Genomic DNA, 27,323 nt, shown 5'->3' on the forward strand with positions numbered 1-27,323 from the left:
GGAAAAGTTTGACAGGGACTGATAGTAGTTCTTTAACTAGCAGAATTCACTGGTGAAGCCAGGTCTTTTCTTTTCCTTCTTTCTTTTTTTAAAAAATATTTATTTATTTATTTGGCTGTACTGCGTCTTAGCTGCAGCACATGGGATCTTTTAGTTATGGCATGTGGGATCTTTTTTAGTTGCGGCATGTGAACTCTTAGTTGTGACATGGAGACTCTTAGTTGCAGCATGTGGGATCCAGTTCCCTGACAAGGGATTGAACCCGGGCCCCCTGCACTGGGAGCGTGGAGTCTTAGCCACTGGACCACCAGTGAGGTCCCAAGCCAGGGCTTTTCTACTCAAGAGATTTTTTTATTACTGATTCAATCTCCTTACCTTATAGGTCTATTGTGATTTAGTCTTGGTAGGTTTTGTATTTCTAGGAATTTGTCCATTTCATCTAGGTTCTTCAATTTGTTGGCATACAATTGTTCATAGTACTCTCTTATAATCCTTTTTATTTCAGTAGACTTGATAGTGATGTCACCACTTTCACTTCTGATTTTAGTAATTTGAGTCTTTCCTCCTATTTTCTTAGTCTACCTAGACAAAAATTTGTCAATTTTGTTGATGTTTTCAAAGAACAAACTTTTGGTTCACTGACTTTGTTTTTCTATTCTCTATTTCCTTTCTCTCTCCTTTAACCTTTATTATTTCCTTCCGCTAGCTTTGGTTTTAGTTTGTTTTTTTCTAGTTCCTTAAGTTATAAAGCTAGAGATCTTTCTTATTTTTTTAACATAAGCATTTATAACTACAAAAATCCCCTTAGAACTGCTTTCATTGTGTCCTATAAGTTTTGGTGTGCTGTGTTTTCATTTTCTTTGGTCTCTAAGTATTTTCTAATTTCCCTTGTGATTTCTTCTTTGATTGGTTGTTTAAAAGTATGTTGTTTACAGACTTACTAGAGAATGGACTTGAGGATATGGGGAGGAGGAAGGGTAAGCTGTGACAAAGTGAGAGAGTGGCATGGACATATATACACTACAAAATGTAAAACAGATAGCTAGTGGGAAGCAGCCGCATAGCATAGGGAGATCGGCTCGGTGCTTTGTGACCACCTAGAGGGGTGGGATAGGGAGGGTGGGAGGGAGGGAGACACAAGAGGGAAGAGATACGGGAACATATGTATAACTGATTCACTTTGTTATAAAGCAGAAACTAACACACCATTGTAAACCAATTATATACTCCAATAAAGATGTTAAAAAAAAAAGTATGTTGTTTAATTCCCACAGTTTTGTGAATTTTCCAGTTTTCCTTCTGTTGTTGATTTCTAACTTCATCCTCTTGTAGCTGGAGATGATACTTTGTATGCTATCTATCTTTTAAAATCTTTTGAGACTTAATTTGTGGCCTAACATATGTTCTATCCCAGAAAATGTTACAACAACATGAGCTTTTATACTAATAATTTTTTTCCTTTAAATGTATTAATCTTTTAAGTCATGTAGAAAATAAAAAATTATAAATCTTTGTTACAATAGTACTAGCTTTTATAATTCCCGCTGTATTTACCTTTATTGAGATCTTTATTTCTCCACACAACTTCTAGTTACTGTCTAGAGTCCTTTCGTTTCACCTTGCAGAACTCTCTTGCGCATTTCTTGCAGGGCAGGTCTAGTGGTAATGAACTCCCTCAGCTTTTGTTTACCTGGGGATGTCTTAATTTCTCACTTACTTTTGAAGGACAGTTTTGCCAGATAACAGGATTCTTGATGGACAGACTTTTCTTCTTTTAGCACTTTGAATATAGCAGCCCACTGCCACCTGGCCTCTGAAGTTTCTGATGAGCAATATGCTAATAATCTTACTGAGAATCCCGTGTATGTGATGATTAGCTTTCTTCTTGCTGCTTTCAAGATTCCTGGTCTTTGTCTTTTGGAAGGTTGATTATAATGTGTCTTGCTCTATGTCTCTTTGACTTAATCTTACTTGGAGTGCAATGAGCTCCTTGGATGTTTATGTTCATGTTTTTCATCAAATTTGGGAAGTTTTAAACCATTATTTCTTCAAAAGTTCTCTCTGCTCCTTTCTCTCTCTCTCTTCTCTTTCTAGGACTCCCACAATATACAGCTTTCAATATGTTGAGGTGGTTCCATATTTTAGATTCCACATATAAGTGGTATCATATGGGATTTATCTTTCTCTTTTTGATTTACTTCACTTAGTATGATAATCTCTAGGTTCATCCACGATGCTGCAAATGGCATTATGTCATTCTTTTTTATGGCTCAGTAGTATGCCATTGTTTATATATGCCACACCTTCTTTATCTATTCATCTGTCGATGGACATTTAGGTTGCTTACACATCTTGGTTATTGTAAATAGTGCTGCTCTGAACATTGGGGTTCATGTATCTTTTTGAATTAGAGTTTTCTCTGGATATACAGCCAGGAGTGAGATTGCTGGATCATATAAGGGTGCCCGTCTTTTAAATTTCCTGGAAGTCACTTTAGCAGGTGGGGGAGGGGCTTGCAACAATAGGGTATGTGCAACAACAATAGCTGCCCACCTCTTTGTCTGCACCTCTCTGACCAGAAGCAGCATCTCTGATCCAGGTACAGATCCTTGATATTTGGAGAAGAGGGTACTTTCTGCCTCCACTGGCTCCAAAAGCTGTGTGAGAGCTGCACAAAGGTGGCAGCAGAGAATGGCTGCAATTTTACATCTGAGCCTTTTCCTTACAGTTGCAAGTCTTCAACAGCTCCATAGTTCCAAAATAGTTACATCAGATTCTGCCACTGTATTTGTTATCTAGGTGGGGAGGCAGACTCCTGATGCCTCCTACTCCATCTTCCCAGAATCCTCTCCAGGCCTGTTTTTGGGGATCAGTATATATTCAGTTTCATTGTTTTAAATTACTTTATTAGCAGTGCCAGAGTGCTGTCACGTTTTTGCTTGCTTTTTACTGCTTTCAGTGCAAATATACACATCAGTTATATCAGGAATTACAAGAATTTATGTGCCTTATTTAAAAGGATACTTTCTCTAAGAAAATACATTCTGAGTTCCAAACAACTGATATACCACAGCACTCCTGGAACGAACACAACCCAGTGGACTGAGGATATCTTGTCTTGACTTTGGAACATGAAAGCCTCAGGTATCCACTTTGGTTTCTTCTGACTAGTGGAAGGCTTAGAACTGAAAGGTGATTGGGAGGTAGTGAGAGGGAAGAGGTAGTTATGGCCACTATATAGAGCTATAATCTTGTTCTAACATGGATGTTTTTCTATAAAACAGGTATATATATATATATATATAATCAACTATGAGTTTACACTCAAGAGCAATACAATTTTACCAGGAAAATTACCAAAAGCTAAAAATTACAGTAAATACAGTCTACTAACACTCTATTTGTTATAGCAAACTGATTTTAAAGCCCCTACTTTATACCAGACATAGATTCACTTGGATTATCTAAATCCATACAACCACCCTATGAGGCAGGTACTATCATTATTTCTTTGTAGCAAATGAGGAAACCAAGGCTTGAAGAGGTTAGGTAAATTTTCCAAGATTAAGAAGAGGAAATATCACTTAGTATGATTATCTCTAGGTTCATCCACGATGCTGCAAATGGCAGTGATGGCACGATGCCAGAATTAAATCCAGATCCGACTACAAAGCCCAAGTTCTTATTAATTAATATATGTAAAAAGCTTAAAACAGAGCTCAGCATATAGTAAATGCAAGCTATTGAAATGGTAACAATACTTTATTATAAAACAATACTGTATGCCTTTGGCACTCAGTCAAAATTTCTATGCCTAAAATTTCTCATTTATAAGATTAGGACACCTATTTCACAGAGTTATTGTGAAAAATAAATTCTGGCTATAAAGGCATTTAGAAAAATATACAGTGTTTAGAAAGACAGGCATTATCACCACTACATGTAAAATCCTGTCTCTTATATCACAAAGAAAGCTTTTGCACTGCAAGTACAAAAGCCTACAATTTAAACACCATCTTCATAACAAGAGTTACATTAATAAATTTAGTAAAGCTGTCCTAAATTATTCCAATATGATTCTTGCAGAATGACAAGCAAAGAGAACACTGAACTCTATTCACTAGCATGACTATAACTCTGTTGCTCAGGAAGGTATATTTGCTCTTTCAGTTCACTAGCACGGAGGGTGAATTTGGCTTATACTACAGTAGTTCTGTTCAAATACAGCCAGGACAGAATATCTATAGTTAGAAGCATAGCAATATAACTCTATATTTTGGGCACAGCTAACTGCTGTATTTAATTTCATTAAGACAATCAAGAGGATAGCATTCAAAAACCTTGTTCTTTGTGTAAGTGGTCTGGTTGATTGTTTTTAAACTATGTGGGTAGGTCTTTTTTTTAATTGATATACCTTAGTTTTCTGTTTATTTTTAACACTGCTAAGGATTTTTTATTATTTATATTACTCTAAGAAAGAGAAGTTAAAAAAAAAGGCTAAGGAGGGAGATTCTAGTATATTCTGCTAGTCACTAAACGAGAGCCATTCTGTAAAAAGTAAGGATACATGCAACATAGTTTCCTTGGTTAGCTGAAATTTAAAAATATATATGTACACAGTAAACCAAAAAAGTACCCAAGTATTTTTAAGCATCTATCCATGAATATGGTTGTATCTGCATACCTCTAAATAGATTTTCTTCCTTTACTTTTTTTATTCTACTAAAGGCAATGTTGGTGAACCACTTTGCAATTCACAACCCTCTATGAACTCCCCCTTTTTTTAACTCTCAAAAAAATCAATTACATTACTTACAAATCACTTCAATATCTGGTACTTTATTTTCTGGAAACTCTTTATGTCTAATCTAAATTCCTTGTACTGCAATTTAAACCAGATTCCTCTCATTTTTGTTTTTTCTGTAAGAGACAAGTTAAACCAGGATAATCAAGAAAGATTAAGCACATGCTTATGTATATTTAAACTGCCATCAATTCATTTTCCTATGGATAAATCTAAAATATTAATAAAGAAACATTTCTTTATTTTAGACACAGTTTTTGAATTAAGCTAACAAAAGCTTACTTAGTAAATAAAAATGATTGTAAACAGCTATCAATATTAAGGAGAGAATAAAAAATGAGTTCATTCATTTCTCCATATATACATTAAAGCATGCAACAACTATTTTCTGAGTATCAACTCTCTTTGCCAGGCACTGAGTTAAATGTTAAAGAAATAAAGAGGACATACACATTCTCTGATTCTACGGAGCTTACTGTTTAGTGAGGGAGGCAGACAAGCAAAGGAATACATGGCAGAGTTACAGATCCATGTATCCATGTGCCAGTGCCATCAGAACATGTAACTCAGAGCAGAAGGAAAGGGAAGTGATCAAGGAGCCTTCCTAGGAAAGGTGACCACTAAGTCAAGTCCTGAAAGACAGATGGGAGTTTTCTAGGGCAAGGGCAATCCAAATGAAAAAGAGTGCATACTAAAGCACAGAAACCTAAAAAAACATGGCAGCCTCCAGAACCAAATAGTTCCTTTTAGTTGGAATGTATGGTATGCATGGGAAAATAATAGAAGATAGGCAGGAAGGTAGGTTCATGCCATTTCATGAAGCGCCAGTTTGCACTGCTGAGGACAGTTCACATTTTCCCTTACAATCTTAAAGACACCACTAATGTCCTACCAAAATACTTTCCTATAGAAGCATGAAGTCTAGAATATATACATGGAGAACATCTAATTCCTAAGAATAAAATTAATGGTGTTTTACTATGATGCCTAAAGTCTAACCTATAAGTCACAGCATCTATCTATAAACATAAACATTCTCCCAACAGTATCCAGACCTGCAGTGAGTGTCACTGTAAAATGATGACCTGAACCTCGGATTCCCTTCTTTCATTTCTGGAAAATGTTACCCACTTTAACCTCATATTTCACACTGAATCGACAAAGTCACTTTCAATCATGCACTTGGGTTTTTAGAACAGAAATCCAAGAATCTGTATGTATATCTTTATCTACCATCTATATTTCTATCAATCAAGATGTGTGTGTGTGTGCGTGTGTGTGTGTTTAGCAAATACTGAGAAAATGGTACTAAAATGGCTTATGATACAAAACACAACTTTTACCTTTAATAACACCAGTCATAATTCAATCCTGGAATCACCTATAATCTTGGAACATACTCATACCCAGAAACACTGGTGATGAAATTTACACAGTTAAATCTGGGTGCCCATAATCTCTGCCCTAAGATATAAAAACAGACATACAGATGTGCTAACCCAGCAGATGAGTTACATTCTGCCTTAGCTAATTGAATAATGTAATCAGTACCAATGGCAACAATCCCAGCACCCTAAATTACAGGAAAAAATATCATCAGCCTTGGGAACTCCCAAAGAAAGTCTTAGTTTAAGTGCTCTATGTTGCAATATAAAAATATGTACAAGAAAATCAAGTACTGTCCTCCAGCAACATCAAAGGGTGAACAATCTATATGACAGATCATGTAGCTCTCTCTACTAAAAATTCACAGATTGCACCACAAAAAGACGACACATGATTGTAAGGTAGCAGTAATAAAGTATATGCATTCTCCAGAAAGCATTTATCATTAACTCTGAAAACTGGAATACATATATTTGATCTTATGGAGACAGTGCATTCAGTTTTCTCTAAGTATTATACATCAGAATTCCAGGTTTGTATTTTTCAACTCGGTTATTATTTCTACATATTATTCTTACAACTGTGTCAAATTAAACCAATGATTGCTTAACCCTCATAATAAACCTCTAGTTTATAAATTTACTAATAGACACTAGTCCCTAGCAGGCACTGAACCCTAGCATAATAACTATTTAACTTATGAGGTTTTACTAACCTGACTAACAATAAAAGGTAAAATCCAAATATGAATTTTACAATGTTTTTCTTAGTATGATACACCTAATAGTTCTTAAAAAGAATTTGGCTTTATGGCTTTATTCTTTAAAACAACAAAACACTGGGCTTCCCTGGTGGCACAGTGGTTGAGAGTCCGCCTCCCGATGCGGGGGACATGGGTTCGTGCCCCGGTCCAGGAAGATCCCACATGCCGTGGAGCGTCTGGGCCCGTGAGCCACGGCCGCTAAGCCTGCGTGTCCGGAGCCTGTGCTCCGCAACTGGAGAGGCCACAACAGTGAGAGGCCCACGTACCGCAAAAAAAACAAAACAACAAAACACTAAATGCAAACCATTTGAACTTCAATTTCATGTTAAATGAATATACAAATTATTCAATATCAATCCAACTATAAACATCAATAAAACACTACAAGACATACAAGAAAATCTCCAGGCAACTTCACTTTTTATATAATACGCTTAGCCTAGAGCTAAATAAATATTAATGAAGAATAACAGAAAAGTAAATAAAAAGATTAATTTTCAAAACTGAATATACCGGTGTATGAGAAGAATATACCATAAATCTGCATTTTCAAACTCAGGTGGTTATCATGCTAGTTACTAGACTCTTATTAACAGTCTAAATATTGACTGTGTATATATAAAATGTACATACACATTCAATTTGCTCAAAATACACTAAGCCAAATGCCAAGCAACTCTAAAAAAAATCCTCAAAACAAATTGCTTCATGAATAGGTCACTCATGACTTTCTGCACTTGTCTCAATCTAAAATGCTCTTAAATTCTCTAAGGAATATAAGCTTGATAATTTATTTTCTACTTTTAGAGCAATGCGTTCAAAATTACTGCTACAATCTAGCATTAAACTCAGCTAACTCAAGTACCCCACTAATAAAAATGTTTGATGTGTGTGTTTTCTAACATTCCCCACCCTCACAAAATACAAGAAAAAAAGAGTTAAGCAGAAATATTTACATCAGAGTAAATATTTGATGAACTGTTTTGGGGCCATTAATAAGCACTGCTTAAAGAATATTTAATGACAAAGAAAAATGTTCATGGTATAAAAAGTTAAGCAGAAAAAAAAGACAAAACTGTTCTTTTAAAATGCAATATGGTATTCAGGATTGGATCCTGGAACAGAAAAGGACATTAGTGGAAAAACTGGAAAAATCCAAATAAAGTCTGTAGTTATTTAATAAAATTATACCAGTGTTAATTTCTTAGTTTTGACAAGTATACTCTAGTTATATAAGATTAATATTAGGGAAAACTGAATAATGGATATATGAGAATCTCTGTACTACCTTTGCAACTTTACTGTGATTCTAAAATTGTTCTGAAAAAAAATTTTATTTTAAAAATTACTTTGCATGCCCAGTAGCAAGTTTGAGAAGATTCTCATTTTAAAAAATAACACACTCACTTTTCTCTCTCCCACTCCTAAACAAAATACATAAGCCTAGAAAAAGACTAGATGAAAACACATTAAAATGTTAACAGTGGTTCACTCGGTAGTAGGATGAAAAGCACTTTTCTCTTCATATTTTCTATAGTGTGAATTGCTTTTATAATCAACAATAAATCGTTAACTAAAGAATATACAAATCAATACTTTGTTAAAGCCTTCTTCAGAAAGAAAAGCTATAAATGTCTAAGCAGAGCCCAAAGGCAGACAACATATAAAACAGGTTAGGGCAGAGTGTGAAGAACACAGTGGCCAAGAGAAACTGCCAGGAGAACCTAAGTAGGCAAAACCTAATTAGTAAATGCTGGAAACCTGATGATACACGAACATCTACTCTTAGGCTAAAGGTGCTCACAGTCAGCAATGTTATGCTCAGAATTCATGACTTAGGGGAATGTCCCAAAAGTCCCCCTAACACTAGGAATTTATGGGATACGTACCCTGGGTTTATTCCAAACAAAAATAATGCAGCTAGACATGCACAACTGCCCAATGAGAGCTTCTAGAAATACATCAGGATGACAGTGTGTTCTCTAAATTTTTCTACTTTTTTCTTCTCTAACACCTCCCTACAACCTATGCCCATGCCCAGTCTTTAGCCCAAAGACCAAAAATGGTACTCTGATGTCATTTAGCAACAGGAGTAGAGACCATTAGAACAAGAGAATCAAATACTATTTCAGACGTCTGACAGGTGAGTATCACAAAAGTTTTTCAATACTTTCAGGGCAAAATATGCTGACAACCTCATTCAACCATAAGAGGGGAAAATTTAATCAACAACAAATGTTTCCACAATCAAAATAAAAAAATAAAATACATTTGTCCCTTAAAGGTAGCGCCAGTGGAATCAGACAGAATGAATTTTGATAAAGAACCTCTTCGAAGGGACTTCCCTGGCAGTCCAGTAGTTAAGACTTCGCCTTCCAACGCAGGGGATGTGGGTTCGATCCCTGGTTGGGGAGCTAAGATCCCACATACCTTGCAGCCAGAAAAACAAAACAAAACGAAACATAAAACAGAAGTAATATTGTAACAAATTCAATAAAGACTTTAAAAATGGTCCACATCAAAAAAAAAAAATCTTAAAAAAAAAAGAACCTCTTCCAAGCTGTAATCAGGGTGATTTGTGTGTGTCGGGCTGTCTAACCCTCCTGAAACAGTGCTATGTGGCCTGTTCTGGGGTTTGTGTTGTTTTTTAAAGATAGATTTGAATTTTTACTTTATTTATGGTCACCCTCATTCTCAGTTCATAGCAGGTCCTAGAGTTGTCACTTAATAAATATGTACGTGCTTTTTTTTTTTTTAGTTTATTCTTTTGAATCCTGGACTCTGTAATCAGATACCCATGCCTATTAAGAACAGGTGCAAAATGAGGCCCTCTACTGAGATCACAGAATATTTTACGTTCAAGAACATGGTCTTTACTTCATGAGCTTCTTAACAGCAACTGTAAACATCAGAAGCCTCTTCTGCTTACTTTCCAGTTCTTGGTCATGTTTAAGAAAGTAGAGGCTACCAAAATAGTGATTCTCAGGAATGGAGACTATAATATTATCACTGTTATTACTTCTAATACCAATGAAGATATAAACTGTTTTCATCAAAACCGAGACACAACTCATTTTAAGACTTGATATTTTATATCCCACCAAGAAACAGAAGTGGTTAATTAAACTACGAGATGCCACTGACTGTAAGATACACCCAAATTTCAGTGAATAAAATTGGAAAATCAATGAAATATAGTCAACGAAGACTATCAACTTATTACAAATAACAGTAATGAAAGGATGTTTAAAATATCTTTTCTTTGCTCCTTCCTATACACTAGAAGACAGTTACAATCAAGTAACAGGATTTGAGTGTCCAAGACCCAATATTCTTTTGAACCATGATAAATATTTGTCTAGAGAACAATCGTATTGCAGACTGCTGGGAACTATTTTCTCCATCTTCGAATGGGGAAATTAAGGAAAAAAATTAATCAAGATTTTACTGGAAGCCAAATTTAGAATTCTTAGTGTCCCTATATACAACTTTAACAAAGATAATATGAACTCTATCCCTAAAGGTTTCATGGTTTGTTTTCCTTCAGATTTACCTTGATCTTAAACTCAGGATATCAAACATCCATGGTAAAGGAAATTCTGAAGAGCTATATTCAAAAGTACAGCTAAGGTCACTGGGCCTATTCCCTCTAAGCAAAACGTATGATGAAATAGAATTTGAAAGCAATGATGAGAATATCTCCTTTCATTTTTTAAGACACATGTGGAGAAAACAAATCTCTACAGAAAACAGCCAGAATTTCTAAGATGTTTTACTCTGTACCACTTTCAAATGTTTCTTCATCAGCATGAAAGCTGGCTGAAAAGCTATCAACCTTAAACTCTCTTTAAAAAACAAGCAGGGACTTCCCTGGTGGCACAGTGGTTAAGACTCGTGCTCCCAATGCAGGGGGCCCAGGTTCGATCCCTGGTCAGGGAACTAGATCCCACTTGCATGCCACAACCAAGAGCTTGCATACCACAACTAAGGAGCCGGCAAGCTGCAACTAAGACCTGACACAACCAAATAAATAAATAAAAAATAAAACACAAACAAACCAAACTCCCACCCACCCCCCAAAGAAAACAATGAACTTAATTCAGCAGTTAGCTACAAAGAATATTAGTCTCATATTCTTGTTAAAGCCTTAAAATTTTTAATTTTGCATATGCAAATTCCAAATTTGAATTCTAACTATTAACCCTGCTAAATAGAAGGTAGAATGTGACTAAGACAAGATTTTCATCTTCATGTAATGGATAGATGGCCTACAACAGCTCTGCTATCTAAATGCATTTTAAAATACCACATTAGAATCTAAAATAATGCTTCATTTTAATCACTCTAAATTCCTCCAGTAGAAGGCAGTATCAATCTCTGATAATGCCAGCAAGGCAGCATGATACAGTAAAAATATCATGAGCTTTAGAACCAGACAGAGCTGAGTTCTTAACATCTCTGAATCTATGTTTCCCCATAGGCTAAAAACACCACCACCTACCTCATATTACTGTTACAGGTTTGGAGGCGGTTGAAGAAATCTGGGGTCCGAATTAGAGTAGTGAGCAATGAAGATGGAGAAAGAAAGATGGATTAGAGCAATACTCAGAAGTAAGCATCAGTAACACCTGATAACTGATTAGACTGGGAAGAAAAGCAGAAGTCAAGGAGCATACCTACATTTTCCATTTAGGTAACAGTCCATTCACAGAGCTAGAAAACATAAGAAGGACACAAGGTTTAGAGAAGCACATAAGCTCAATTTTGAACGTACCGTGATGCCTGTCAGATATCCAAGTAGAAATGCTCAAAAGACAAACAGAAATACAAGTATGGAAGTGGAAGAAAGATCTGAATTGGAGATAAGGATCTAGGAGTCATCAGCTTATGGATGCAAGGCACAGGACAAGATGAGATTGCCCAGTGAGAAGAAAAGACCTAGAGAAACTCAGAAACACCAACATTTAAGGAAACTGAAAAGGAAGAGAAGCCCACAAAGGAGACTGGAGAGGTACTGTCCAAGAAACAGGAAGAAAATCACCAAGAGTGTGGTATCACAGGGGCCTAGAGAAGACAATGATTCAAGGTGAGATGGGATACAAAGAACAGTCTAATATCAATAAGGTAATAAGACTGCAGAAACCATGGTAAGTTAGTTTGGAGAAGATGATATTTGGCAGTAAGGAAGAGTAAGTCAGCTGTCTTAAATTTTCTGTTTTATGGAATAATGGACTTGAGCTGGACCGAACCACAGACATCTACGAGAATAAAATAGACTTCCATCTAACAAAGAATTGATTTCCCTTTAAATGCTGAGTTCTCAATCACTACCCATGTTCAACTGGATGAGAAGCTGGATGAGATGACTTGAGTTTCTTTCAATTGAAGTAAATTTCAAGAACTAAACTAAATCTGAAATACTTTGCATTAAGAAGAACAAAGGGAAAGACATAAGAAAAAAAGCTTTTAAATACTTAGAAATATAAAGTAATGGTTCTATGAAATTTTAAAAACCATATTCAAATAATTCTAAGTAAAATACATAGCCAAGATAAAGGAAGGAAAATGAGACAGAGATGAAGCCAATGAATGAGCAAGACAGGAAGCCCACTCATCATTTTTTGCCCATTTCAAAGTCGTTTATAATTTTTCCTTACAAAATCTTGCATGGCTCCCCCTATTCCCCTGAAAGTAAAAATTAAAGACTTTTTAATGGCTGGCCTACAAGGTCCTAAATACTTTGTTATTGTTTTCTACCCTTCTGGCTCCAGTGGTGATCACAGGTACTTCACACTTGGCTCCAGCCACACTGGCCCCCTGGCTGTTTCTGCATACACTAAACCTCAAGGCCTTTGCAATCGTTGTTCTATCTGGAAAACTCTTCTGCCAAATACCCACACAGCTTGCTCCCTCATTTGTTTCAAGTCTTTGCTCACAAATCAATTTTTAGAGGACTTCCCTGAGCACTCTACAGAAAACACATAAACTTTTACCCCACAATGGTAACCCCTTTTCCTCTACACTGCCATGTTATTTTCCAAATGACTTATTATCAGCTGGCATGCTATATATTAAGTTATTGATTCCTTGTCTCTACGCCAAAGCCAGAACAAACTATAAACTCTATGTTGTCTTCACTGCTGTATCCCCAATGTCTAGAGAGTGCCTATGTTAAATGCTCAAATAGTTTTAGTTGAATGAATAAATACCATATTACTGGATGATGTTTCAAATTAGCACATACATACTGATACATTTTGCCCCTGAATTCCTACAATATTAAAACATATCACTAAAACTACAAACAAATAATCTCATACTTCCACTAGTTACTACATTACTTAATAGATTTTTTTGTCTTTTTTCTACCAGTTTTATTGAGATATAAATGACCGCAGCATGTATAAGTTTAAAATGTATGGCATAACGATTTGATTTGTATCATGAAATGATTACCACAATAAATTTAGAGAACATCCACCTTCTCACATAGATACAAATAGAAGAAAAAAGATTTTTTTTCTCCTTGAAATAAGAACTCTTAGGATTTACTCTCTTTAACTTTCACGAATGACATTCAGCAGTGTTAATTACATTTATCACATTGTACATTACATCCCTAGTACTTATCTTCTAACTGAAAGTTTGTACATTTTGGCTACCTTCATTCTTTAAAATAGAGCTTAAAATTATCACTTAGATTTGCGTAAACACTGACAGCTATTTCAGGAAAAACGCTTTGAATTTTAGCATATAATACCAGAAGATTTCTCTGAGAAGCAATGCTATCATGTGGCTGTCAAAGTGGGCAAGTATACTCACAAGATTTACGTGGCATCAGATATCTTCCTTTTCATCCTACACAGGTTCAAAGACTGCCATCTAGATTGTAGTTATTATAGATGTGATGCCTAAAGAGTCTATCTGGGCAAGCCAATTGCCTAAAAGTCACCATCCAAGCTGTATTCCCCCAAGCTAGGTCACTACTTGAAGTTCCTGCAGTCTTGGTATGGGCCTACTTGAAGGAGAATACTCGAGGACCAAGACTACTGTTTATATTGTGTTTCTGATCCTAAACCGCTCCCTAAGCTATTAATTTTTAACCTTAAAAGGTTCCTAATATTAACTACTATTATCTTTGACTATCACTTGAACTACCTGCTGTGTGAAATTCCAAAACCAACATCTTTGGTCTAATTATTTGACATTTCTATGATTTAGTTACTTGGGAGTTATTTCAGCTAAAAGAGGAATGTGGTTACATAAGTGGAAAACACAAGTTTGGAAAATCACAGGCTACCGAAATAATGGTTTAGCTATTAACAACATATTAGTTTCTCCAAATATTTTCTTTCTTTACACTAGTTCATCCAAAAATCTGTCTAAAAATTCAAAGAATAAAGAGCTCATTTTTTTCCCTTCGTCTATAAATAAGCCAAAAATAAAGCTAAAAAAGTAAGGCTTTAAATTCCTCCTATTGATAAGGCTGAAATTGTTTAAGCTTGGGTTTGCTACCATACACATTTTTCACTTTAATTAAACTGCTACAAAATAATATGTTTATTTGTCACAACTAAGTATGACTGTTAGTAAGGGAAAGTATTCATAACATATTACCCCTCCTTGTTGCCAGCCAATAAAATATCTGGATTGGAGGCAATAAATGCTGTTTTCCTAACATATGGCCCCGGTGACACTTGCTTTAGTAATAAAAAAAAATAACCAAATAATCATTCAAGTGTCCAAGGCAAAATTTTTCTGAAAATAGAAAAAAATACTTATTTGAAATCAACATCTCTATTTAAATTACTAAAAATGTGTTAAGAAAGATGGCGGGGGTGTCCCTGGTGGCGCAGTGGTTGAGAGTCCGCTTGCCGACGCAGGGGACACGGGTTCATGCCCTGGTCCAGGAAGATCCCACATGCCGCGGAGCGGCTGGGCCCATGAGCCATCACCACTGAGCCTGTGCGTCCGGAGCCTGTGCTCCACAACGGGAGAGGCCACAACAGTGAGAGGCCCGCGTACAGCAAAAAAAAAAGAAAGATGGCGGTGTGGGAAGATGCGGAGTTAGCGCCTCCCCACAACTAGGGTGCGTGCAGGCCGCTGGTGGGGGACTCTAACCCCCAAGCAGATGGGAGGAACCCCAGAGTAAACTGGTAGGATGCTGGGGGACTGACAGCGGAGGAGAAGTGGAGGCCAGGCAAGATCGGCATCCCTGAGGTGGGGGAGATCAGGAGAGGCAGTGGGGAGGGACTCTGGGAAGAGCGGAAGAGGAGCGGAGGGTGATCGCCTGGCCCACTGGGGATGGGGAGCCTGCTGAGCTCCCAAGCTGGTTCCCCCCACTCCAAAGCCCTATCCAGGCTGCATGGGTCCTGGGGGCACAGGAGGGAGGCCAGTGAGATCAGGAGTGGCAGATGGGACAGGCCATCCAGGAGGAGTGGGAGAGGAATGGAGAGTGCTTGCCCTGCCCACTCGGGCTCAGGAAGCCTGCTGAGCTCCCAGGCCGGTTCCCTGCCCTCCAAAGCCCCCTCCAGGTCAGATGGGTCCTTCAGGGCATAGGAAGGAGGCCAAGGGGAGAATAGGAGAGGGGCCCTCTGGGAGAAGCAGGAGAGGAGCAGAGGTTGACTGCCCCACCCATTCGGACACAGGGAGCCTGCTGAGCTCGCAGGCTGGTTCCCTGCCCTCCAAGGACCCTCTGACCCCTGCATTGGTCCTGGGGGCACAGGAGGGAGGCCGGGAGATCAGGACAGGCAGGCGGGAGGGGTGCTCCCAGACTGTAAACCGGAGGAACAGGAGAGGAGAGGAGGGTGTTTGCCCCACCCACTCAAACCCAGGAAGCCTGTTGGGCTCCCAAGTGAGGAGGTCCCCTGCCCTCTGATACCAGGGGTGGGGGGCATGCCAGGGCCCCTTCTGTTCCTTGAGCCTAAGCCTAAACCTCACCCTTGCTTAGGTCCCGCTCTCCAAAGACAAGGTCTTTCCCCCACTCCTTTTTTCTTCCTTGTTTTTTTCTTTTGTCTCCTCCTCTTTTTATTATTGTGGTACTGACTTACCTTCTGGTTGTTGAGTCATCTATATTTTTATTTTTAAGTCCTTTCTAACATATCTGTTAGTTTCCTAGTCTAATTTTATTTTTAGCTTTGTTATTGTTTTTTTTTACCACCCCACATGGCTTGTGGGATCTTAATTTGCAAGCACAGGGTCGGGCAGAAGCTCCTGCGGTGGGAGCTCCGAATCTGAACCACTGGACTAACACAGAACCTCAGACCTCAGGGAATATTCATCGGAGTAAAGTCTCACAGAGTTCCTCATCTCAGCACCAAAACCCAGCTCTACCCAACAGCCTACAAACTCCAGTGTTGGAAGCCTCAGGCCAAACAACAAGTAAAACAGGAACACAATCCAAATCATCATCAAAAAAAAAGAGATGGAAAACAATATGTCACAGATGAAGGAGCAAGGTAAAAACCAACACCACCAAATAAATGAAGAGGAAATAGGCAATCTACCTGAAAAAGAATTCAGAGTAATGATAGTAAAGATGATCCAGAATCTTGGAAATAGAATGGAAGCACGGATTGAGAAACTGCAAGGAATGTTTAACAACGATCTAGAAGAACTAAAGAACAAACAAACAGACATGAACAACACATTAACTGAAATGAAAAACACACTAGAAGGAATCAATAACAGAATAATGGAGGCAAAAGAATGAATAAGTGAGCTGGAAGGCAAAATCGTGGAAGTAACTGTCAAGGAGCAGAATAAAAAAAAAAAGAACGAAAAGAGTTGAAGACAATCTCAGAGACCTCTGGGACAACACTAACCACACCAACATTCGAATTATATGGGTCCCAGAAGAAGAAGAGAAAAAGAAAGGGTCTGAGAAAATATTTGAAGAAATTACAGTGGAAAACTTCCCTAACATGGGAAAGGAAATAGTCACCCAAGTCCAGGAAGCACAGAAAGTCCCAGGATAAACCCTAGGAAAAAGATACCAAGACACATATTAATCAAAAAACAAAAATTAAATTCAAACAAAAAGTATTAAAAGCAGCAAGGGAGAAATAACATACAAAGGAATCTCCATAAGGTTATCAGCTGATTTTTCAGTGGAAACTCTGCAGGCCAGAATGAAGTGGTAGGATATGCTTAAAGTGATGAAAGAGAAAAACCTACAACCAAGATTACTTTACCCAGCAAGGATCTCATTCAGATTCTATGGAGAAGTCAAAAGTCTTTCAGACAAACAAAAGCTAAGAGAATTCAGCATCACCAAACCAGCTTTACACCAAATGCTAAAGAAACTTCTTTAAGCGGGAAACACAAGAGAAGAAAGAGCCACAAAAACAAACGCAGAACAATTAAGAAAATGGTAATGGGAACATACATATCGATACTAACCTTGAATGTAAAAGGAATAAATGCCCCAACCAAAAGACACAGACTGGCTGAATGGATATAAAAACAAGACCCACATATATGTTGTCTACAGGAGACCCACTTCTGACCTAGGGACACATAAAGACTGAAAGTGAAGGGATGGAAAAAGATATTCCATGCAAATGGAAATCAAAAGAAAGCTGGAGGAGGAATACTCATATCAGATAAAATAGACTTTCAAATAAAGACTGTTACAAGAGATAAGGAGGGACACTACATAATGATCAAAGCATCAATCCAAGAAGAAGATATAACAATTATAAATGTTTATGCACCCAACATAGGAGCACCTCAATACATAAGGCAAATGCTAACAACCATGAAAGGAGAAATCAACAGTAACACAATAATAGTAGGGGACTTTAATGCCCCACTTACACCAATGGACAGATCATCCAAACAGAAAATAAATAAGGAAACACAAGCTTTAAATGACACAACAGACCAGACAGATCTAATTGATATTTATAGAACATTCCACCCAAAAGTGGCAGAATACACTTTCTTCTCAAGTGCACATGGAACATTCTCCATGACAGATCACAACTTGGGTCACAAATCAAGCCTTGGAAAATTTAGAAAATTGAAATCATACCAAGCATCTTTTCTGACCACAACGGTATGAGACTGAAAATCAATTACAAGATAAAAACTGTAAAAAACACAAATAGATGGAGGCTAAACAGCACGCTAGTAAGCAACCAAGAGATCACTGAAGAAATCAAAGAAGAAATTAAAAAATACATAGAAACAAATGACAATGAAAACATGATGACCCGAAACCTATGGGATGCAGCAAAAGCAGTTCTAAGAGGGAAGTTTATAGCAATTCAATCTCACCTCAAGAAACAAGAAAAATCTCAAATAAACAATTTAACCCTACACTTAAAACAACTAGAGAAAGAACAACAAATAAAACCCAAAGTCAGCAGGAGGAAAGAAATCATAAAGATCAGAACAGAAATAAATGAACCAGAAATAAAGAAAACAATAGCAAAGATCAATAGAACTAAAAGTTGCTTCTTTGAGAAGATAAACAAAATTGATAAACCCTTAGCCACACTCATCAAAAAAAAAAAGGAAGATGATGCAAATCAATAAAATGAAAAAGGAGAAATCACAACTGACACTGCAGAAATACAAAGGATTATAAGAGACTACTACAAACAACTATATGCCAATAAAATGGACAACCACGAAGAAATGGACAAATTCTTGGAAAGCTACAATTTTCCAAGACTGAACCAGGAAGAATTAGAAAATATAAATAGACATATCAGAAGTAATGAAATTGAAACCATAATTTTAAATCTTCCTAACAAACTAAAGTCCATGACCAGATGGCTTCACAGGCAAATTCTATCAAACATTTAGAGAAAAGCTAACACCAATCCTTCTCAAACTCTTACAAAAAATTGCAGAGGGAGAAACACTCCCAAATTCATTCTACAAAGCCATCATTACCCTGATACCAGAGCCAGAAAAAGATATCACAAAAAAAGAAAATTATAGACCAATATCACTGATGAACATAGATGCAAAAATCCTGAACAAAATACTAGCAAACAGAATCCAACAGCACATTAAAAGGATCATACACCGTTTATCCCAGGGATGCAAGGATTCTTCAATATACGCAAATCAATCAATATGATACACCACAATAACAAATTAAGGAATAAAAACCATATGATAATCTCAATAGATGCAGAAAAACCTTTTGACAAAATTAAACACTCATTTATGATAAAAACTCTCCAGAAAATGGGCATAGAGGGAAACTACCTCAACATAATAAAGGCCATATATGACAAACCCACATATTCAATGGTGAAAAACTGAAAGCATTTCCAGTAGGATCAGGAACAAGACAAGGATGTCCACTCTCGCCACTCTTATTCAACAGTTTTGGAAGTCCTAGCCACAGCAATTAGAGAAGAAAAAGAAATAAAAGGAATACAAATTGGAAAAGAAGAATTAAAACTTTCACTATTTGCTGATGACATGATACTGTACATAGAAAATCCTAAAGATGCCACCAGAAAACAACTAGAACTAATCAATAAATTTGGTAAGGTTGTGCAGGATACAAAATTAATGCACAGAAATCTCTGGCATTCCTATACACCAACAACGAAAAATCAGAAAGAGAAATTAAGGAAACACTCCCATTTACCACTGCAACAAAAAGAATAAAATACCTAGGAATAAACCTGCCTAAGGAGGCGAAAGACTTGTACTCAGAAAACTATAAAACACTGCTGAAAGAAATCAAACATGACATAAACAGATGGAGAAATATACCATGTTCTTGGATTGGAAGAATCAGTATTGTGAAAATGACTATACTACCCAAAGCAATCTACAGATTCAATGAAATCCCCATCAAACTACCAATGGCATTCTTCACAGAATTAGAACAAAAAATCTTACAATTTGTATGGAAACACTAAAGACCACGAATAGCCAAAGCAATCCTGAGAAAGAAAAACTGAGTTGGAGGAATCAGGCTCACTGACTTCAAACTATATCGCAAAGCTACAGTAATCAAGACAGCATGGTACTGGCACAAAAACAGAAACATAGATCAATGGTACAGGGCACAATGCCCAGAGATAAACCCATGCACATATGGGCACCTAATTTATGACAAAGGGGGCAAAAACATACAGTCGAGAAAAGTCAGCCTCTTCAATAAGTGGTGCTGGGAAAACTGGACAGCTACATGTAAAAGAATGAAATTAGAACACTACCTAACACCATACACAAAAATAAACTCCAAATGGATTACAGACTTAAATGTAAGACCAGACACTATAAAACTTTTAGAGGAAAACATAGGAAAAACACTCTTTGACATAAACCACAGCAAGATCTTTTCTGACCCACCTCCTAGAGTAACAGAAATAAAAACAAAAATAAACAAATGGGACCTAATGAAACTTAAAAGCTTTTGCACAGCAAAGGAAACCATAAACAAGATGAAAAGACAACCCTCAGAATGGGAGAAAATATTTGCAAATGAAGCAACTGACAAAGGATTAATCTCCAAAATATACAAGCAGCTCATGCAGCTCAATATCAAAAAAACAAACAACCCAATCCAAAATGGGCAGAAGACCTAAAGAGACATTTCTCCAAAGAAGATACGCAGACTGCCAACAAAACACATGAAAAGATGCTCAACATCAGTAATCATTAGAGAAATGCAAATCAAAACTACAATAAGGTATCACCTCACACAGGTCAGAATGGCCCTCATCAAAAAACCTACAAGCAATAAATGCTGGAGAGGGTGTGGAGAAAAGGGAACCCTCCTGCACTGTTGGTGGGAATGTAAATTGATACAGCCACTAAGGAGAACAGTATGGAGGTTCCTTAAAAAACTAAATATAGAACTACCATATGACCCAGCAATCCCACTACTGGGCCTATACCCTGAGAAAACCATTAATTCAAAAACAGTCATGTATCACAATGTTCATTGCAGCACTATTTACAATAGCCAGGACATGGAAGCAACCTAAGTGTCTATCGACAGATGAATGGATAAAGAAGATGTGGCACATATATACAATGGAATATTACTCAGCCATAAATGAAACGAAATTGAGTTATTTGTAGTGAGGTGGATGGACCCAGAGTCTGTCATACAGAGTGGAGTAAGTCGGAAAGAGAAAAATAAGTACCATATGCTAACGCATATATATGGAATCTAAAAAAAAAAAAAAAAAAAAGGTTCTGAAGAACCTAGGGGCAGGACAGGAATAAAGACGCAGACGTAGAGAATGGACTTGAGGACATGGGGAGGGAGATGGGTAAGCTGGGACGAAGTGAGAGAGTGGCACTGACATACGTACACTACCAAATGTAAAATAGATAGCTACTGGGAAGCAGCCGCATAGCACAGGGAGATCAGTTCGGTGCTTTGCGACCACCTAGAGGGGTGGGATAGGGAGTGTGGGAGGGAGATGCAAAAGGGTGGGGATATGGGGATATAGGTATATGCATAGCTGTTTCACTTTATTCTACAGCAGAAACTAACACACCACTGTAAAGCAGTTATACTCCAATAAAGATGTTTAAAAATAAAAATAAACTTTTTTAGAACAATTTCAGAGAAAAACTGAGAAGACAGTAGGGTTCCCATATACCCCACACCCAGTGTTACCTATTAACATTTTACATTAGTATGAAACCTCTGTTACAAGTAATAAACTAATATAAACATAGTATTATTAACTAAAGTCTATATTTTATTTAAATTTTCTTAGTTTTTACATAATGTCTTTTCGTTTCAGGATCCTATCCAAGATATCACATTATATTTAATTGTCATATCCTTTGTAGGCCCCTCTTGGCTATACAGTTTCTCAGGTTTTCCTTGTTTTTGATGACCCCAACAGTCTTGGGGAATCCCGGTCAAGTATTTTGTTGAATGGCCCTCCAATAGGATTTGTCTGTTTTTCCTTTTTTAAAAATTCAATTTATTTAAACTAAAAAGAACAAAAACAGTTCGTCCATTTCTCCCCCCCCACCCCCTTCCTCTAGCAACCACTACTCTGTTCTACCTATGAGCTGGGGGGCGGGGGGTGATTGGTTTGTTTTTAGATTCCACATATAAGAAAGATCTTTTACTGATGTGTCTGTTTCTGCCTCATTTTACTTAGCATAATGCCCTCAGGTCAATCCATGTTACAAATGTCAAGATTTCCTTCTTTTTTGTGGCTGAATAATATTCCATTGTATATAAATACCACTTATTCTTTAACCACTCATCGATGGACACTTACATTGTTTCCATATCTTGGCTATTACAAATAATGCTGCAATGAACACGGGGGGTGGGGGGGAGTATACCTTTTTGAGCTCGTGTTTTTATTTTCTTCAGATAAATATCCCAAAGTGAAACTGCTGGATCATATGGTAGTTCTAGTTTTAATTTGAGGACCCTCCATACTGTTTTTCATAGTGGCTACAATTTACACTCCCACCAACACTGCAGAAGGGTCCCCTTTCCTCCACATCCTCACCAACATTATTTATTTCTAGTCTTATTCATAAGAGTCATTCTAACAGGTGTGAGGTGATATCTCACTGTGGTTTTAATTTGCATTTCCCTGATGATTAATGATGTAGAGAATCATTTCATGTACCTGTTGGCCACCTGTATGTCTTCCTTGGGAAAATGTCTATTCAGATTTTCTGCCAATTTTTTAATCAGATTGGTTTTTTGCTATGGAATTACATGAGTTCTTCATATATTTTGGATATTAACCCCTTATCAGATACATGATTTGCAAATATTTTCTCCCACGCAGTAGGTTGCCTTTTCTTTTTGTTGATGGCTTCCTTTGTTATGCAGAAGTTTTTAGTTTGATGTAATCCCACTTATTTATTTTTGTTTTTGTTGCTTTTGCTTTCAGTGTCAGATTCAAAAAATCATCACCAAGACCTATGTCGGGGAGATTCCCATCTACGTTTTCTTCTAGGAGTTTTAATGCTTCCAGGTCTTATGTTCAAGTCTTTAATCCATTTTTAGTTACTTCTCAAGTATGGCATAAGATAGCAATCCAGTTTCCTTCTTTTGCATGTGGCTGTCCAATTTTCCCAACACCATTTATTAAAGAGACCGTCCTTTTCCCATTGTATATTCTTGGCTCCTTTGTTGTAAAATAATTGACCATATATGTGTGGGTTTATTTCTGGGCTCTGTATTCCATTCCATTCATTGATCTATGTGTCTGTTTTTATGCCAATATCACACTGTCTTAATTACTATAGCTTTATAATGTAGTTTTAGACAAGGGCACATGATGCCTCCCTCTTTGTTCTTCTTTCTCAAAATTGCTTTGGCTATTTGGGGTTTTTTATGGTTCCACAGAAATCTTAGAATTGTTTGTTCTACTACTGTGAAAAAATGCCATTAGAATTTTGATAGGAATTGAACTGAACATGTATATTGGATAATATGAACATTTTAACAGTATTAATTCTTCCAATCTATGAGCACTAAATATCCCATTTATTTGTGTCGTCTTCAGTTTCTTTTATTAATCTCTTGTAATTTTCAGTATAAAGATATTTTATCTCCATGGTTAAATTTATTCCTAGGTATTTTATTTTTTTATGCAATTGTAAATAGGACTGTTTTATCTCTTTTCGACAGTTCATTACTAGTGTACAGAAACACAATGATTTTTGTGTATTGATTCCATATTCTGCAACTTCACTGAATTCTATTTTTGTTTTTTTACTAACAGTCTGATGGAGTCTTATGGGTTTTCTACGTATAATATCATGTCATCTGCAAATAGTGACAGTTTTACTTCTTCCTTTCCAATTACGATGCTTTTATTTCTTTTTCTTCCATAACTGCTCTGGCAAGGACTTCTAATACTATATTCAATAAAAGTAGTAAGAATGGACATTCTCATCTCATTCCTGATCTCAGAGGAAAAGCTTTCAACTTTCCATGGTTGACTATGATGTTAGCTGTGGGCTTGTCATATATGGCATTTATTATGTTGAGGTATGTTCCCACTATACCTGCTTTGGTAGGTTTTTTTTGCTGTTGTTTTTTGTTTTTGTTTTTGTTTTTTGCCGTACGCGGGCCTCTCACTGTCACGGCCTCTCCCGTTGCGGAGCACAGGCACCGGAAGTGCAGGCCCAGCGGCCATGGCTCACGGGCCCAGCAGCTCTGCGGCATGTGGGATCCTCCCAGACCAGGACACGAACCCGCGTCCCCTGCACCTGCAGGTGGACTCCCAACCACTGCGCCACCAGGGAAGCCCCTTTGATAGGTTTTATCCTAAATGGATGTTAAATGCTTTTCATTTGCTTTTCATAATTGTCAAATGCTTTTCCTGCATCTATTGAGATGATCATATGATTTTTCTTTTTTTTTTTTGCGGTACGCGGGCCTCTCACTGTTGTGGCCTCTCCCGTTGCAGAGCACAGGCTCCGGACGCACAGGCCCAGTGGCCATGGCTCATAGGCCCAGCCACTCCGCGGCATGTGGGATCTTCCCAGACTGGGGCACGAACCCATGTCCCCTGCATCAGCAGGCGGACTCTCAACCACTGCGCCACCAGGGAAGCCCCGATCATATGATTTTTATCCTTCATTTTGTTAATGTGACGTATCACACTGACTGATTTGCAGATGTTGAGCCATCCTTGAATCCCTGAAATAAATCTCACTTGATCATGGTCTGTATGTTGTTGAATTTGTTTTGCTAATATTTTGTTCAGGATTTTTACATCTATATTCATCAGAAATACTAGCCTGTAATTTTCTTTTCTTGAGGCATCCTTGTTTGGTTTTGGTATCAGGTTAATGTTAGCCTCATAAAATAAGTATGGAAGAGTTTGAGAGGAATTAGTATTAATTCTTCTTTGACTGTTTGGTAGAATTCACTAGTGAAGCTGTCTGGTCCTAAACTTCTGTCTGTTGGGAAGTTTTTGATTACTGATTTAATCTCCTTACTTGTAATCAGTCTGTTCAGATTTTCTATGTCATCATGATTCAGTCTTGGCAAACTGTATGTTTCTAAGGATTTATCCATTTCTTTTAAGTTGTCCAGTTTGTTAGTGACAATTATTCAAAGTAGTCTCTTATGATCCTTTGTATTACTGTAGTTATCAGTTGTAACATCTCCTCTTTCATTTCTGATTTTATTTTTTTGAGTCCTCTCTTTTTTTTCTTGGTGAGTCTAACTACAGGTTTGTGAATTTTATCTTTTCAAAGAACGAGCTCTTGGTTTCATGGAACTTTTCTATTGTCTTTTTAGTCTCTAATTTATCTCTGCTCTAACCTTTGTTATTTCCTCCCTTTTAACTTTAGGCTTCATTTGTTCTCCTTTTCCTAGTTCCTTGAGGTGTAAAGTTAGGTTGTTTGAGACTTTTCTCACTTCTTGAAGTAGGCATTTATCACTACAAACTTCCCTCTTAGAACTGCTTTTGCTACATCCCGTAAATGTTGGTATGTTCCATTTTCATTTGTCTCAAAGTATTTTTGACTTTTCTTTTGATTTCTTCTTTCACCCATTGGTTGTTCAGTAGCATGTTGCTTAATCCCCACATATTTGTGATATTTCCAGTTTTCTTAGTATAATTAATTTCCAGTTTCATACCACTGGGGTCAGAAAAGATGCTTAGTATTTCAATCCTCTTAAATTTATTAAGACTAGTTTGTGACCTAACATATGATCTATCTTGAAAAAATATTCCATATGCATTTGAGAAGAATGTGTACTTTATAGCTTCTGGATAGAGTGTTCTATAAATAATATTTAAGTTCATCTGATCTAGTATGTATTTTAAGGATGATGTTTCCTTACTGATTTTCTGTTTGGATGATGTATCCATTGGTTTCAGTGGGATATTAAAAGTTCCATCTATCATTGTATTGCTGTCTATTTCTCCCTTTAGGTTTGTTAATATTAGCTTTATATATTTAGGTGCTCCTATGTTGGGTGCATAAATATTTACAAATGTTACTATTCTTGTTGGATTGACCCCTTTATGATTATGTAACGTCCTTTTCCCTTTTTGTCTCTTACTAGTCTTCTGTTTTAAAGTCTATTTGTCTGATATAAGTAGAGCTACTACAGCTTTCTTTTGGTTTCCATTTGCATGGAATGTCTTTTTCCATCCTTTCACTTTCAGCCTGTGTACGTTCTTACACCTAAACTGAATCTCTTGTAGGCAGCTTATAGAGAGAGGGGTCTTGTTCCAGCCACTGTGTGTCTTTTGATTGGAGAATTTAGTCCATTTACATTTAAAGTAATTCTTGATAAATGTATGATTTAATGCCATTTTGTTAATTGTTTTCCAGCTGTTTTTGCTGTTCCTCTCTATTCCTTTCTTCTATTGCTCTGTTCCTTTGTGGTTGGGTGACTTTCTTTAGTGGTATACTTATTTCTCTTTTTCTTGAATATTTACCATAGATTTTTGGTTTGTGGTTAACATGAGGCTTACATATAACAACTTATATCTATAACAATCAACTTTAAGATGGTTAAATTTGATCCCATTGTAAAGCTCAGTATTATTACCCCCACCCCATTTTATGCTTTTGATGTCACATTTAACATCTTTTTTTTTTTTTTTTTGCAGTATGTGGGCCTCTCACTGTTGTGGCCTCTCCCGTTGCGGAGCACAGGCTCCGGACGCGCAGGCTCAGCGGCCATGGCTCACGGGCCCAGCCGCTCCATGGCATGTGGGATCCTCCCGGACCGGGGCACGAACCCGTGTCCCCTGCATCGGCAGGTGGACTCTCAACCACTGCATCACCAGGGAAGTCCCAACATTTAACATCTTTTTATCTTATATATCCCTTAATTATTGTAATCAGTTATTATTACTTTTGTTTTTTAAACTTTCCACTACCTTTGTGAATGATTAATCTATTACCTCTACTATATGTTTACCTTTCTTTCATTCTTTCTTTTTTTGCTACTAATTGGTGCCCCTTTTCAGCTTAAAGAAGTCCTTTAACATTTCTTGTAAGGCTGGTTTAATGGTGATGAACTCCTTTAGCTTTTGCTTATCTGGAAAACTCTCTATCTCTCCTTTAGTTCTGAATGATAACTGGGTAGAATATTCTTGGTTGGCATATTTTTTTTTCTTTCAGCACTTTGAATATATGCCACTCCCTTCTGTCCTGCAAAGTTTATGCTGAAAAATCTGTTGGTAGTCTTATTAGGGTTTCCCTGCATACAAGTTGTTTTTCTCCTCCTGTTTTTAAGAGTCCCTCTTTTTTTTTTTTTTTTTGGTCACGGCTTGCAACATAGGGGATCTTAGTATCCCGAACAGGGATCAAACGCCATTCCCCCTGCAGTGGAAGTGTGGAGTCCTAACCACTGGACTGCCAGGGAATTCCCTCTCTTTAACTTTTTGACATCTTAATTATAATGTGTCTTAGGGT

At 37.1% G+C, this 27,323-nt stretch overlaps 1 protein-coding gene across 9 annotated transcripts in view; it reads right to left on the reverse strand.

Moving 5' to 3' along the window:
- The window catches only part of FRS2 (fibroblast growth factor receptor substrate 2), a 121,224-nt gene that overhangs the window by 25,053 nt on the left and 68,848 nt on the right, over positions 1 to 27,323 (reverse strand). Inside the window, exon 1 of one of the 9 annotated variants that reach the window (XM_070046416.1) lies at positions 11,455 to 11,475. The exons of 7 other annotated variants lie outside the window; for them this stretch is intronic. The gene's annotated coding sequence lies outside the window, so the exon portion shown is untranslated. Of the gene's footprint in view, positions 1 to 4,816; positions 4,914 to 11,454; positions 11,476 to 27,323 lie in introns of those variants that run through there. One more of the 9 variants, XM_030866316.3, reaches the window with a different exon arrangement.

This window comes from Globicephala melas, chromosome 10 (assembly GCF_963455315.2).
Source record: "Globicephala melas chromosome 10, mGloMel1.2, whole genome shotgun sequence".
Taxonomy (NCBI): domain Eukaryota; kingdom Metazoa; phylum Chordata; class Mammalia; order Artiodactyla; family Delphinidae; genus Globicephala; species Globicephala melas.